Source organism: Cervus elaphus, chromosome 30 (assembly GCF_910594005.1).
Source record: "Cervus elaphus chromosome 30, mCerEla1.1, whole genome shotgun sequence".
Classification (NCBI taxonomy): Eukaryota; Metazoa; Chordata; class Mammalia; order Artiodactyla; family Cervidae; genus Cervus; species Cervus elaphus.
Window position 1 is genome coordinate 61,016,108 of NC_057844.1, and position 15,934 is coordinate 61,032,041.

Below are 15,934 nucleotides of genomic sequence, written 5' to 3' on the forward strand. Positions count from 1 at the left end.
ACAATTATTTAATCACCATTTTAACGACTGTACTTAAGTCTGTTACCAAAATGAAGTTCTCATAATTTGTTACCTTGTGAAACTCTATCTACCACATAAAAAGCAATAAATCTGAAAAACAAATCTGTCAAACTTAAAACTATGGGTCAACATGTATTTACTGAGATCAGTGAGATATACTTAGGTTCTGCTATATGAAAGTTTAAACTCTAATTTGAAAAACAGTTACAATAATAAGATGTACCATTGTGTGTTGGACTACCTTTCAACTGCCACACATATGTCCTACTTGGGGAGAAACTCTTTTTTTTGAGTCTTAGTGGGAGGCAAGGAGGTTAGATCTCTCTCCTCAGCCCCTTGCTGGCGACAGTGGCTTGAGCTCTTGGCAGGGATTCCCTGGGTACTTCCATCCAGAACTTTGACACTGAACACCTCCTAAGAACTCACAGAGTGCTTGAAGAGTCAGGCACTGACCCCTGCACAAGCACCATTAACGCAGAGCAGAGAACTGTTCATTGCCAAAGTGGTGACACAGGAACTGTGACCTGAATGCAGAGCAGATTCCAAAAAAGTCTTTGGTGGAATGAATGGTTAAACAAATATTCTTCCCTTGGTTTGGGCATGTTCTGATGGACTTCTGCCTGCTAAGTCTGAACTTGTCTTAAAAAAAAAGTCCATTCTTCTGGTGTCAAAGATCACAGGTGATTTTCTCAAACTGATAACAATTATTTTTGTTTCCCTTTGTCAGACTTTATTTTTTGGGGCTCCAAAATCCCTGCAGATGGTGACTGCAGCCATGAAATTAAAAGACGCTTACTCCTTGGAAGGAAAGTTATGACCAATCTAGACAGCATATTAAAAAGCAGAGACATTACTTTGCCAACAAAGGTCCGTCTGGTCAAGGCTATGGTTTTTCCAGTAGTCATGTATGGATGTGAGAGTTGGACTGTGAAGAAAGCTGAGTGCCGAAGAATTGGTGTTTTTGAATTGTGGTGTTGGAGAAGACTCTTGAGAGTCCCTTGGACTGCAAGGAGATCCAACCAGTCCATCCTAAAGGAAATCAGTCCTTGGTGTTCATTGGAAGGACTGATGCTGAAGCTGAAACTCCAGTACTTTGGCCACCTCATGTGAAGAGCTGACTCATTGGAAAAGACCCTGATGCTGGGAGGGATTGGGGGCAGGAGGAGAAGGGGACGGCAGAGGATGAGATGCCTGGATGGCATCACCGACTCGATGGGCATGGGTTTGAGTGAACTCCAGGGGTTGGTGATGGACAGGGAGGCCTGGTGTGCTGCGATTCGTGGGGTCACAAAGATTCGGACACGACAGAGCGACTGAACTGACTGACTGACTAATGCATTTCAAAGCATTATTCACTTTCTTAAAGATTTCTTACAGAGTGTCATTTTGCTTTTTTGACATCACTCACTACCGAGACAGAGCCAACATCATGTGGACCTTCACTTCAGCAACATTCGCTCTCTCCTCCGTATATTTAGGATTCCTATTTTTATTCTTAACATTTATTTTGTAGGAGACACTTGTTTTTCCTGGATAAGCCTTAATAGTGCTTAATGGATTTTATTACTAATTTCAAAGAACCAACTTTTGGCTTTGCTAATCCTTTTCATGTGCCTGTTTTCCATTTGATTCATTTATTTTCCTTATAATCACTAGAGTTTTTGTGTTTTTCTAAGCTCATTAGAGCTGAAGTGCTTTTCTAAAGTATGCACTTAAAGCTACACATTTTCCTTCATATTAAAAACTTGTTGCATCTCTCAAGTTTTGATAGTTACTGTTTTATTATCTTCTGGTGCTAAGAAGTTTGTATATTTTCATTATACAGGGCTATCCAATATATATTGTACTAAGATGGTAGTATATAATCAGTACAGCCCAATATGTTAGTCACTAGCCATATGCGATTATTGAACACTTGAATGAATGTGTCCAGTGCAACTGAGAAATTGAATTCTCACTGTATTTTATTTATGTAATTCAAAAGGTAACACCCACCTCATTGGACAGCTTGGCCTTAAGAGAGATACTGGCATTAGATGGCAGAGGATGGTTATATAACAAAAGTTTTAAAACACACATTTTTTCATAAGGGTTACAGGTTTATAGGCTGATGTAAATAATTAAGTATAGAGGCAAATCTTGATGATCCAAAAGAGGGCAAGTCACACAAGTGATGTCCTAAGAACCAACTGTGAATGAGTATATAATAGACAATGGGAAGATTGTGCATCAGATACACTTCTAACATACTTTTCAATCTTTATAAAGATCCTAAATTTTCACCCAAAGTAGTGGAGATGAAGTGAAATGTGCAGTACACATGCAGATGTGATGATGGAAGTATTCAGTCTCTTCTATACCCAACCTCCCTTTATTATTGAATAACCCTTGTATTACAGAAGTTGTACAATATTTCCAGTTGAAATGCCATAGCCACCCTTGTAATAGCTTCGGCCAGTGAGAATAAGTGTGATTCACTCTCTGTGATCAATGAAATAAGCAATTTCTCCCTGACCCCTTTTCTGTCTTCTTCTCTACAATGAGGAAGAAACTCCATCAGGAATCTCCTATAGGCATACCTTGGAGATAATGTGGCTTTGGTCCCAGACCACCACAATAAAGCATACATCACAATAAAGTGAGTCACACAAAAATTTTCCCCAGTCCATACAAAAGTTATGTTTATACTATTCTGTAGTGTACTAGTGTACAATACTATTCAAACGTATAATAATAGCATTATGTCTAAAAAACAAAGTGCATACCTTAATGGAAAAAATTATTTTTTTTTTATTTTTAGCTAAAATAATGCTAACCATCAACTGAGCCTTCACTGAGTTGTATCTCTTTGTTGGTGGAGGGTACTCTCTTGATATTGATGAGTGCTGACTGAGCATTGTGGAAGATACTGATTCAATTTCTTAAAATAAGGCAACAATGAATTTTGCCACACTGATTGATTAATTTCTTTTATGAACAATTTCTATGCAATATGCAATGCTGCTGTTTGATAGCATTTTAGCCACAGTAGAACCTTCAACATTGGAAATTCTATTCAAACTCATTGATGCTTTGTCAACTAAGTCCAAGCAATATTTTAAATTGCTGGTTGTCATTTCAATGATCTTCACAGCATCTTCACCTGGGTAGATTCCATCTCAAGAAACTGCTTTCTTTGCTCATTTATAAGAAGAAACTCCTCATTCGTGAAAGTTTTACCATGAGACTGGAGCATTTCAGTCACATTTTTAGGCTCCACTTCTAATTCTAGTTTTCGCAATTTTCACCACATCTGCAATTACTTCCTCCACTGAAATCTTGGGCTCCACAAAATAATCCATGAAAGCTGGAATCAGCTTCTTCCGAACTCCTGTTAAGGTTGATATTTTGACCTCTTCCCATGAATCACAAATGTTCTTCATGGCATCTAGAATGTTGAATCCTTTCCAGAAAATTTTCAATTTACTTTTTCCCAGATCCACCAGAGAAATCATTATCTGTGGCAGTTATAGCCTTAGGAAATGTATTTCTTAGAAAAGATGACTTGAAATTTGAAATTACTCCTTGATTCATGGGTTGCAGAACAGATGTTGTGTTAGCAGGCATGAAAACAATATTAATCTTATACATCTCAGTCAGACTCTTGGGTGACCAGGTGCAATGTTGATGAGCAGTAATGTTTTGAAAGGAATATTTTTCTGAGCAATGGATATCAACAGTGGTGTTAATGGGTATCAACAGTGGCATTAATGGGTATCAAGAGTGGCCTTAAAATATTCAGTAAGCCATGTTCTGGACAGATGTGCTATTTGTTATCCAGGCTTCATTGCTCCATTTACAGACCATAGACAGAGTACACTTAGCATAATTCTTAAAGACCCTGGGATTTTGGGAATGGTAAATAAGCTTTGGCTTCAACTTACAAGTCACCAGCTGCACTAGTCCCTAACAGGAGAGTAAGCCTGTCTTTTCAAATTTTGAAGCTATCATTGACTCCTCCTCTTTAGCTATGAAACTTCTAGATGGCATCTTCTTCCAATGCCAGGCTGCTTTGTCTTCATTGTAAATCTGTACTTCTGTGATATGGAGATAGCATTTTCCCTCAAATCTCATGAGCCAACCTCTGCTAGCTCATTCAAACTCTTCTTCTGCAGCTTTCTCCCCTCTCCCAGCCTTTACAGAACTGGATAGAGTTACTTTGTTCTGGATTAGGCTTTGGCTTAAGGGAATGTTGTGGATGGTTGGATCTTCTATCCAACCACTAAAAGTCTGAATCAGTTACAAGGCTCTATAATATCCAACAATTCATGTGTTCACTGGAATAGCACCTTTAATTTCCTTCAAGAACTTTGCCTTTTCATTCACAGTTGGGCTGTTTGGTGCAAGTCAGTTTTTGTCCTGTCCTGGCTTCTGACATGCCTTCCTAGCTAAGCTTAATCATTTCTAACTTTTGATTTAATATGTTCCCTTCACTTGAACAGTTACAGGTCATTAGAGGGTTAGTAATTGGTCTAAGTTCAACATTGTTGTTTCTCAGGACATAGGAAGGTCCTAGGAGAGGGAAAGAGACCAGGGACCAGCCATTCAGTGGAGCAGTCAGAACACACATAATATTTACTAAATTCACCATCTTAGGATCAGTTTGTGGCACCCCAAAATAATTAAAATAGTGGTGTCAAATGTCACTGATCACAGATCACTGTAACAAATATACTAATGATGAAAAATTTTGAAATACTGCAAGAATAACCAAAATGTCACAAAGAGGTAGGAAATGAGGACATGCTTTGGAAAAAAGGCTCTACTAGACTTTCTAGAGTCAGAGTTGCCACAAATCTTCAATTTGTGAAAAAAATGTAGCATCTGTGAAGTGCAATAAAGTGAAGTACTGTAAAAGGAGGTCTGCCTGTATCTCTGATGTACTGAAAATGGAAGATGCTCATTGCGTGCATGATCAGTTGTGTCCAGCTCTTTGAGATCCCATGGAAGGTAGCCCGCTAGACTTCCCTGTCCTTGGAATTTTCCAGGTAAGCGTACTGGAGTGGGTTGCCATTTCCTACTACAAAGACACTCATTACCAGTCTCTAATAAGTATAAAGCCACCACAAGAAGACATGCGCTGTCTTACTCCATATATATTTTACCTAAAGGAAAAATAAGTCTCTAACTTGCTTACACCTTTTAAAAATATTTACTAAACATGTTTCTTGAAATAGATATAATTTGGAAGTGTTGGTTGTAATACAACCTAAAATGTGGCCGAACAAAAGTGATGAGGAGATATTGCATGAGTTTCATATGGTTCAAAATAGAGTTGGTATTAAAATAATACTAATACACATTTGACCTAATGAGGTAGATGAACCTAGAGCCTATTAAACAGAGTGCAGTAGGTGAGAAAGAGAAAGCCAAATGTATATTAAGGCATGCATATGGAATCTAGTAAGATGGTACTGATGGACCTATTTTCAGGGCAGCAGTGGAGACACAGACATAGAGAACAGACTTGTGGACACAGTGGGGAAGGAGAGGATGGGGTGGATTGAGAGAATAGTACAGAAACATATACATTACCATATGTAAAACAGATAGTAAATGGGATATGCTGTGTGCCACAGGGAGCTCACCTTGTTTCTCTGTGACAACCTAGTGGGGTAGGATAGGATATGGTGGGGGGTGGGAGGGAGGTTCAAGAGGGAGGCGATACATGTATACTTGTGACTGATTCATGTTGTACGGCAGAAGCCAACACAGTATTGTAAAGCAATTATCCTCCAACTAAAAAAAAAGGAAAAATAAATAGACATTTGGTCAAACCATTACTTGATGTATTTTTGAGAACAGACTACACACTTACCGAGATGGTAAAACCAAAGAAAATGGTAGGGAATGTTTAGGATATTCCATGCGATGACTCCTTCTTGCTGTTTTTAGCAAAGTTCATGAAGAAAAATATGAATTAAGGACAAAGTTATCATAGCTGTAAGCAAGAATCAAAGGAAATGCCATTACGACAGTGGGGGTGCTCTCTGCCCGTGCAGACATCACCGAGAGGGCCATAATTCAGAGCCCTGCACAAGGGGAAAAGCCAAGTGTCGCTACTCTGCAGCCCAAATGGAAATTCTTAAAGCAGTTATTGCAGGCAGGTAATCTTAGCAGGAGTGTCACTGCTGTATCTACCAGACTTCCTTTGCTTTATTTTTTGTTTTATTAATATTGTTAGCTTTATTCTTACATATTACTCTTTAAAAATTTATTTAGTTATTTTAATTGGAATTCTCCAATTACTTTCCAATATTGTGAAGCTTTTTGCCATATATTAGTATGAATCGGCCATAGGTATATGTCCCCTCTGTCCTCAATGCCCCCCCCTTTTCCACCAGACTTTTTAAAAACATCTTCCACTGATAATCCCTGACATGTATTGACATTAGTGCACTGATGATGACCATATTAAAAATGTCATCTTCTTAATTATACTTTTCTTTGGTTGCATGGTAACTACCAATTTCAGGCTTGGGAAGACAAATGGAACACAGTAGGTAAAACACAAGAATCTTCTAGTGCTTGAAAATTACAACCAGACAATTTCTTGGTTATAATGAGTCATCCAAGGAACTTCGCAGAAGTAAAGAAATAGGCAACTTCACAGGGACTTAAAAGTGTTAACTACATTAACAACAGAAACCTGGGTAGCCATACATACACTCACACATGTGACTATACAGCTCTTTGAAAAATCCTACATACCACCCACCCCCAGCTATACTAGTCTGTGTTCTGTGGAACCTCTTTTTCCTCAGTGCTCACCTCAGAATGAGTCACAGACATGATGAAGAAACACTTGAATTATGGAGAGACACAGGGACGGAGGAGAACCAGAAAGTGGAGGCCTCATTTTACTGCCAGGATAAGTAGTGTCAGGGAGTGCTCAGGAGTACGCTTTGATAACTGTTCTGAGCCAGTGCCTGGGGCATGTTTTCTCTTCTTTTCTGTTTGGGAAGAGTGTGTGTGTGTGTGTGTGTCTGTCTGGGTGTACACGTACGGGAGCGAGAGATTTGACTCTACATTCTCCACTATGGTACATTGGGCATGATGGGGCCCAGTGTATTGTGCTGCATATTATATATTCCTTCTCCTCAGAAAAAAAAAATCCAGAATGCCAATTTACTTTTCTCACTGGTGGAATGTAGTTATCATCTGAGAACTTCTACTTTAGTGTAACAATGAATAAACTCTTTAGCTGAGAGTGAGCAGGATATTGAAGGGATGGAGGGTTTGAAAAGAGGGAAGATGTGAAACAGAATTTTGGGATAATGAGAGAACAGACTAATTCATATGTCCCTATTATTTTTATTTAATATTAATTATTAAATACTACATGCATGTAGTAGAAATATCAGGCAGCACTAAAAACCATCTAAGTCATGAATTTAAAATGAAACTAGATATTAAATTTGTGTGTTTTATACCTGCCACCATTTCTAGAGTAAACAGAGAGCTGGATTAACCTCTTATGGCTTTGCCAGGGAGAAAGAGGCAAAATTAGCACTTACTACTAATTGTCCACATTCTATATGAACCAACTTCAAACATTATAAGAGGGGATAATCGTTGGATAGTCACTGCTACTGCTGAAGAACAAAGCTACCATGCAGCTCTCTTAAAAGCTTGCTTTGCCTCATGATCTGGCCTTTCCAAGTCCAAATTACTTTGCTTAGAGTAATAAAGTAACAATGAATATTGGTTTATGTATTTACTCCCAAAAGGAAAGTACATATGGAAGGTTCTTGTGGCATAATCACAATCTAGCTATTCAAGCATATATTATGTCCTATAAAATGCAGAAGTAGCAACTATACTTATTGACTGAAACTGGTATTTAAGCTATCTTTACTAGAGCAATAAGAACTAGTTTTATTGAAATTTAATTTAGAAATAATAAAAGCTTTCAGTGAAAGCTTTGCCTTGTTTGGTAGGGAGCTTTTACCTTATACATTCAAAATTACGTAAGTTCTAACTTGCATTTTGCTCATCAATTCTCATATCAAAATTAGCTTCATATTGTTGAAATTAAAAGAATATGTTTAAGTTCTCCTATAAGGAAAAAAATAAAAAGTTTTCTTTAGTTCAGAGTAAAGCAGAATTGTACTTTTTAAGAAAGAGATATTAGCCCATTCTGATTACAGCATTTAACTAGATTGAAGATATTTTTAAAAAATAACAAAAAAATTTATGTATTTTTATTGAACGAGTAAGTGAATGTTACTATATAGCAATCTTGATTACTATAGTTCATAAGTTGCTGAAACATAAACAGGAAAACAGACCAATGAAACTGTACCAGGAAAAAGAAGTAACATACTGCATATACATTTTGGTCATATATATTTTTAATCATGTGACCAACATTCAAAATTTATTAATAAAAGTATAGCGAATATTTTTATTTTTTAAAGGTATAATAAAAGAATGCTGCTCAGACGTTCAGACATGTTTGACTCTTTGAAACCCCATGAACTGTAGACCACCAGGTTCCTCTGTTCATGGGATTCTCTCAGCAAGAATAATACAGTGAGGTGCCATTTCCTCCCCCAGGGGATCTTTGCAACCCAGGAATAAAACCTGCATCTCTTACTACTTCTATATTGACAGGCAGATTCTTTACCACCAGCGCCACCTTTCTAACATAAACAGGAGTTCTGAAAATAATCCTCAAAAATCAGGTTTTGAAAAATATCCTAAAATTATTGATCACCTTTTAAAATAGCTCTCCAAAGGAGAATCTACATTTTTATGTACTTAATTGAGAATGTTTTCTGAATAGATGACTGAAAATAATAAAAAAAAAGATCAAAATGTGATTTAATTTTACTGACACTAGCTAATAAGCTAATAAGGCTATAAGAATATCTGACTCTCTGCAGATTATATGAATGAAGTATTATCTATAAATAGTAGGATATTTTTGGTTAAAAACTCCTTTAAGTGAGCAACAGGAAATTAAATTAATATCTGAGATGGTATTCATTAGCAATAATTATTTTAACTATCATTGTTCCTTATTACTTAAAATTTAAGATGACTGAAAATTAATGAGATCATCAATTTAAATATGTTCCAGATTTTGATAGGATTTCTTGACTTATTAGATAAATATTACGCATGAAAGTATACATCACAAGCATAGTAAGGCTAAGTCAAATGCTTACATATTATTTTAGTGAAGAGGAGAGAGAAAAGCAAACTTAGTAATAGCTCAGTTAGGCTTACGTTAACTGAATGAATCTTAGATATCTGTAGAATAGAAGATAATCCTTAGAATTCAGAGTTTTGTAAATTAGAAAATAAACTGAGGCTCAAGTTTAAAGTTGGCAACATTTTATTTTGTCATTAAAATAAGCTATTATATACACAAAAGGCAACATGTTAAAATACAGGACACTTCTGAAAACATGTACCTTTACTTTATAAAACTTCTCTTCTGTTTGCTTTTCTCTCTATACTGTGGTTATGTAAAATCATACAGTCAGGTGCTGGTCAAAGATTAGCACCGAGATCCACTGGTAAAGTGAATAGAATTTAGGACTGAGTCAGAAGACCAAATTTTAGTTAAGCCTCTACTGATATCCATGTTAGTGCAGTTACATAAAGCCATCATTTCCTTTTCTTTTTTGTTAGAGAAAAACAAGCAAAAAAATCAGAAAAAAATTTTCCTTACTCAAAAATAGGTGTGAAATAAAACGTCCTTGTGAAAGCATATTTTGAATAGTATAGTAGAAAATATTACTTATTAATTTTCCCTAAATAGTATTTATAAAGGATGATCGCTAAACTAGAAGAAACTCTCTAGGGTTAAAGTATCATAGGGTGCTACATTTGACTTGGAGTATAAATAGCACTGTTATTAGAAATGACATTGTTTTAAATTAATGTTAATAACATGGATTCTGAATCTGGAAAACAGGTTTCTCAACAGGTTTACATAGGTTCTGTAAAGCTCCTAAAAATGGGCAAAAACTATAAATCTTCTGTGCATGTGGATACACTTTTTAGAAGTATTAAGGGCCACATATTTATAAATAATATTTTTAAGAGCAGAAACTAAAACAAATAACTTAGATGTTCAGAATACACATTCTTTTCAAGCTCATATGGAATGTTCTCCAGGATAGATCACAGACTAGGCCACAAAACACATCTCAAAATATACAAGCAACTGAGAAGGAAAAGGCAACCCACTCCAGTACTCTTGCCTGGAAAATCCCATGGACGGAGGAGCCTGGTAGGCTACAGTCCATTGGGTCGCAAAGAGTCAGACATGACTGAGTGATTTCACTTTCACTTTCATGCAGCTCAACTCCAGAAAAATAAATGACCCAATCAAAAGAATTAAACAGACATTTCTCCAAAGAAGACATACAGATGGCTAACAAACACATGAAAAGATGCTCAACATCACTCATTATCAGAGAAATGCAAATTAAAATCACAATGAGGCACCATCTCAAGCCGGTCAGAATGGCTGCTATCAAAAAAGTCTGCAAACAATAAGTGCTGGAGAGGGTGTGGAGGAAAGGGAACCCTCTTACACTGTTGGTGGGAATGCAAACTAGTACAGCCACTATGGAGAACAGTGTGGAGATTCCTTAAAAAACTGGAAATAGAACCGCCATATGACCCAGCAATCCCACTGCTGGGCATACACACCAAGGAAACCAGAATTGAAAGACACATGTATACCCCAATGATTATTGCAGCACTGTTTACAATAGCTACGACATGGAAGCAACTCAGATGTCCATCAGCAGATGAATGGATAAGAAAGTTGTGGTACATATACATAATGGAATATTACTCAGCTATTATAAAGAATGAATTTGAATCAGTTCTAATGAGGTGGATGAAACTGGAGCCTATTATACAGAGTGAAGTAAGTCAGAAAGAAAAACACCAATACAGTATATTAACACATACATATGGAATTTAGAAAGATGGTAATGATGACCCTATATGCGAGACAACAAATGAGACACAGATGTAAAGAACAGACTTTTGGACTCTGTGGGAGAAGGCGAGGGTGGGATGATATGGGAGAATAGCATTGAAGCATCTCAGGGCTGGTACACTGGGATGACCCAGAGGGATGGAATGGGGATGGAGGTTCAGGATGGGGAACACATGTACACCCATGGCTGATTCATGTCAATATGTGGCAAACACCACTACAATATTGTAATAGCCTCCAATTAAAATAAATAAATTAATTAAAAAATAAAATTTATAAGGTCTTGGAATTAAAAAAAATATTTAAGAGGATAAAAGAAAATATATCAAGCATTTTTTTTTTCTGACAACAGAAATAAGAAACCAGAAATCAACTGCAGGAAGAAAAATGGGAAAAGCACAAACACATGGAGACTAAACAACATGCTACCCCCAAACAAATGGGACAATTAAAAAAATCAAAAAAGAAATCATAAAATACCTTGAGACAAATAAAATTGGAAATATAGTACTTCAAAATCTATGGGATGCAGCAAAAGCAGTTCTTAAGAGGCAAGTTCTCAGGCCTTCCTCAAGAAACAAGAAAAATCTCAATAAGCAACCTGATCTACCACATCATAAAGGAATCAGAAAAATAACAAACAATGCCCAAAGTCAGCAGAAGGAAGGATTATATTAATGATCAAAGAAAAAATAAATAAAATAGAGGTCAAAGAACAGTAGAAAAGATCAATGAAAAAATAACTGTTTTTTTGAAAAGATAAACAAGATTAACAAACCTTTATGCATACCAAGAAGAAAAGAGAGGAAACAAATAAACAAAATAAATAATTAAAGAGGAGAAATAAAATCCAATACCAGAGATACAAAAAGTCACAGAGTAATTCTACTGAACTTATAAGAGCTAATATCTATTTTTCTCAAACTATTCCAAAAAAAATTGACGAAGATATAGCACTGCCAAATCTATTCTATGAGGAAATCATTACTCTGATACCAAAACCAGACAAAGACACAACAAAAAGAAAATTACAGGCCAAAATACTAATGATATAGATGCAAAAATTCTGAACAAATATTAACAAACCAAATTCAACAATATATAAAAGTATCATATACCATGATCAAGTGGGATTCATTCAAGAGATGGTTCACTGTTTACAAATCAACAAATGTGATACGTCACATTTTGAAAGGAAATATAAGATTTTATTTATTTAATTTTTTCATTTATTTTTATTAGTTGAAGGCTAATTACTTTACAATATTGTAGTGGTTTTTGCCATACATTGACATGAATCAGCCATGGATTTACATGTGTTCCCCATCCCGATCCCCCCTCCCGACCCTCTCCCCACCCCATCTCTCTGGGTCTTCCCAATGCACCAGTCCTGAGCACTTATCTCATGCATCCAACCTGGGCTGGTGATCTGTTTCACCCTTGATAGTATACTTGTTTCAATGCTCTTCTCTCAGAACATCCCACCCTCGCCTTCTCCCACAGAGTCCAAAAGTCTGTTCTGAACATCTGTGTCTCTTTTTCTGTTTTGCATATAGGGTTATTGTTACCATCTTTTTAAATTTCATATATATGCGTCAGTATACTGTATTGGTCTTTACCTTTCTGGCTTACTTCACTCTGTATAATGGGCTCCAGTTTCATCCATCTCATTAGAACTGATTCAAATAAATTCTTTTTAATGGCTGAGTAATACTCCATTGTGTATCACATATCTCAACAAATATCTCAACAAATCACATATCTCAACAAATAACATACATCTTGACACAAGCTGCGTATTTCTCAAATTTCTCCACAGCACAAAACAAAAATAAATAGATGAGATTATGTAATTATGGGGGACATAAATTCATCTCTGTCAATACAAGAGAGAGGAAAAAAGTTTAGCAGCATAATAAGGCATATTTTAAAGATATACGTTAGACTTGGAACCCTCATATCAGAAAACAAAATATCCTTTCAAATACTCATGAACCATTTAAAATTATTAAAATTTTAGCTTACAATAAACTCAGTAATTGTAAATACATAACTGTGGAACTAATAAAGATAACATTCTGATTACAAAATACTCTAACTGCCAGAAATACACAAAAACATTTACAGGGCAAATCTACCAAGCCTTCAAAATCAGAAATTCCAGTGTTATGTAAATTGTTAGCAAAGAAGAGAAAAAGAAAAAAAGATCAAAAAAAATTTTTTTTATTTGGGTCAATTTGAGACAGATACCACAACTTCCGAAGTGTAGGACAGAATTCTAGAGAGCTAGCTTACTATGCCAATTAATAATTCTAAAAACCAATATTAATAAACAAAATCTAGCAGACTATTAAAGAACATATATTATGAACAAGCTGAATTTACTTAATATACAGTTGAGCTATATACACTAAAATAATTATCTAAGAAATAACTATTACTTAAAATTATGACATTTATAACTTCATTTGTATTAGTAAAATGTAGTTAAGTGCAGTGAGGTATCATTTATCAGCTGTAAGATTTACAAAAATCCAAGAGTTTGTACACATTCAGCTAGAAAAGCCAGAGCAGAATCCACTTAGTTCATTACAGATGGAAGGGCAAATTCACAAACCCTTAGAAACAATCTCAGGGATAATCTAACTCCATTTATCAACATGACTAACTCATCCACCCTTAGACCTGCCTGCCATAAACACTTTGGGGGGATTTCCCTCTAGGTGTTTAGGCAGACGTAGGAAATGATGGATCTACAAAGCTAGTTATGTTAATACTGCTTGTAATGGCAATAACTGAAAACAAATATCAGCTGTTTAGACTTAGTACATAATACTATGGCATGCCAATACAAACAAGTATTAGTCATACAAGAAACAATAAAATACAAAAAAAGAACAAATACCATTAAATAATATATTGCCTATATGTTGAAGTGAAAAATACAAAGTGGAAAAGTAATGTAACGGTATGCTATATTTATTGGAGAAAGAAATGGCAACCCACTCCGGTATTCTTGCTTAGGAAATCCCACGGACAAAGTCTGAGCCCCGTGTACTACTGTCCATGGGGTTGCGAAGAGTTGGACATGACTTGGCAAATAAGCACATGCTGTAATTGTGGAAGGAGTGAATAAGGGCACAAAATCATATTTTGTAATGAAATACTAGAATGATACACAAGATTTTGTAACAAAATTGGTTACACAGGAAGGACCAAAATGGGTAGAGAATAAGTTAGAGAGGAAAACGGATGAGATCAAGTCTTTTCAACACACAAATTTGTGTATTCTAATATTTGGAACAATGATTGTACACTCTATAAACTGAAATTAAAATTCAATGGTTCATTAAAAATGTTTAACTTGACTGTATTCCTGATTTGGTTCCTTGCTGACATAATTTTACTCCATTCTTATTGATTTGAACATATTTGAAACTATATTTATCATCTAAGAATTGTTAATGTATCTCCAATATTAGCTTTCTTATGCACTTTACAATTTCATAAGAAAAGTAGCTTTAAAAGTATACATGGGAATGCATTTACTTACATATACTGTGTGTGTGTGTGTGTGTGTGTGAGAGAGAGAGAGAGAGAGAGAGACACAAGGAGAAGATTTGAGCCTTTTCCAGGTAAGCAGCCATCTATCCTGCTGGGGGACATGCTCTGGGTAAGGGTGTGTATGGACATATACATGCAATATTTTCAGACTTTATCTACTTCAAAACTGCAGACAGAACGGCATGTTAATGAATATGAGGGGAAGTGTGCTCTGTACGTAAGGATTGTTTCTAGGTAGGTTTAGACCAAGCTATCCACTAAAGGGCTTCTCTCTCTAGTAATTAACTCAGGGCTGTACATGGCTATGCACACATTAGCTGTTGGCTCCATGTACACTGGTCAACAGCCTCACCTGGTCAGCAGGCAAACTAGCAGAGGTATGAGAGAAGAGGAAGTTTCATGTAAGTGGTTGTTAGACAGATGGTGGATTCATTTTAATTGCGTGAGAAGTAACATTTTTTGAGTAGAGATATAGGTCCCCCTGTAACCTGTGCTGGACAAATCTTTGCAGATGCCACTACTCTTTTTCTTTCATTTTATAACTGGAGGATAATTGCATTACAGTATTGTATTGGTCTTTGCCACACATCAACATGAATCAGCCATAGGTGTATTAATACGTACATGACCTCTCTCTTTAACACCCCTCCCATCTCACTCCACCCCTCTAGGCTGCCATAGAGCACCTGATTTGAGCTCCCTATGTCATACACCAAATTTCCACTAGCTATCTATTTTACATAGTAATGTATATGTTCTGATGCTACGCTCTCAATTCGTCCCACCATTGCCTTCCTCCACATGACTTCACATTCCAGGATATCTGGCTCTAGGTGAGTGTTCACACCATCAAGATTATCTGAGTTGTGAAAATCTTTTTTGTACAGTTCTTCTGTGTATTCTTCCACCTCTTCTTAATATCTTCTGCTTCTGTTAGGTCCATGCCATTTCTGTCCTTTATTGAGCCCATCTTTACATGAAACGTTCCCTTGGTATCTCATCCTGGAATGTGAAGCTGAATGGGCCTTTGGAAGCATCACTACGAACAAAGCGAGTGGGGGTGATGGAATTCCAGTTGAGCTATTTCAAATCCTAAAAGATGATGCTGTCAAAGTGCTGCACTCAATATGCCAGCAAATTTGGAAAACTCAGCAGTGGCCACAGGACAGGAAAAGGTCAGTTTTCATTCCAATCCCAAAGAAAGGCAACGCCAAAGAATGCTCAAACTACCGCACAATTGCACTAATCTCACACACTAGCAAAGTAATGCTCAAAATTCTTCAAGCCAGGCTTCAACAATATGTGAACTTCGAGATGTTCAAGCTGGTTTTGGAAAAGGCA

At 36.2% G+C, this 15,934-nt stretch overlaps 1 pseudogene; it reads right to left on the minus strand.

Moving 5' to 3' along the window:
• Positions 1-285: 285 nt before the first annotated feature.
• The window catches only part of LOC122686684, a 68,196-nt pseudogene continuing 52,547 nt past the window's right edge, over positions 286-15,934 (minus strand).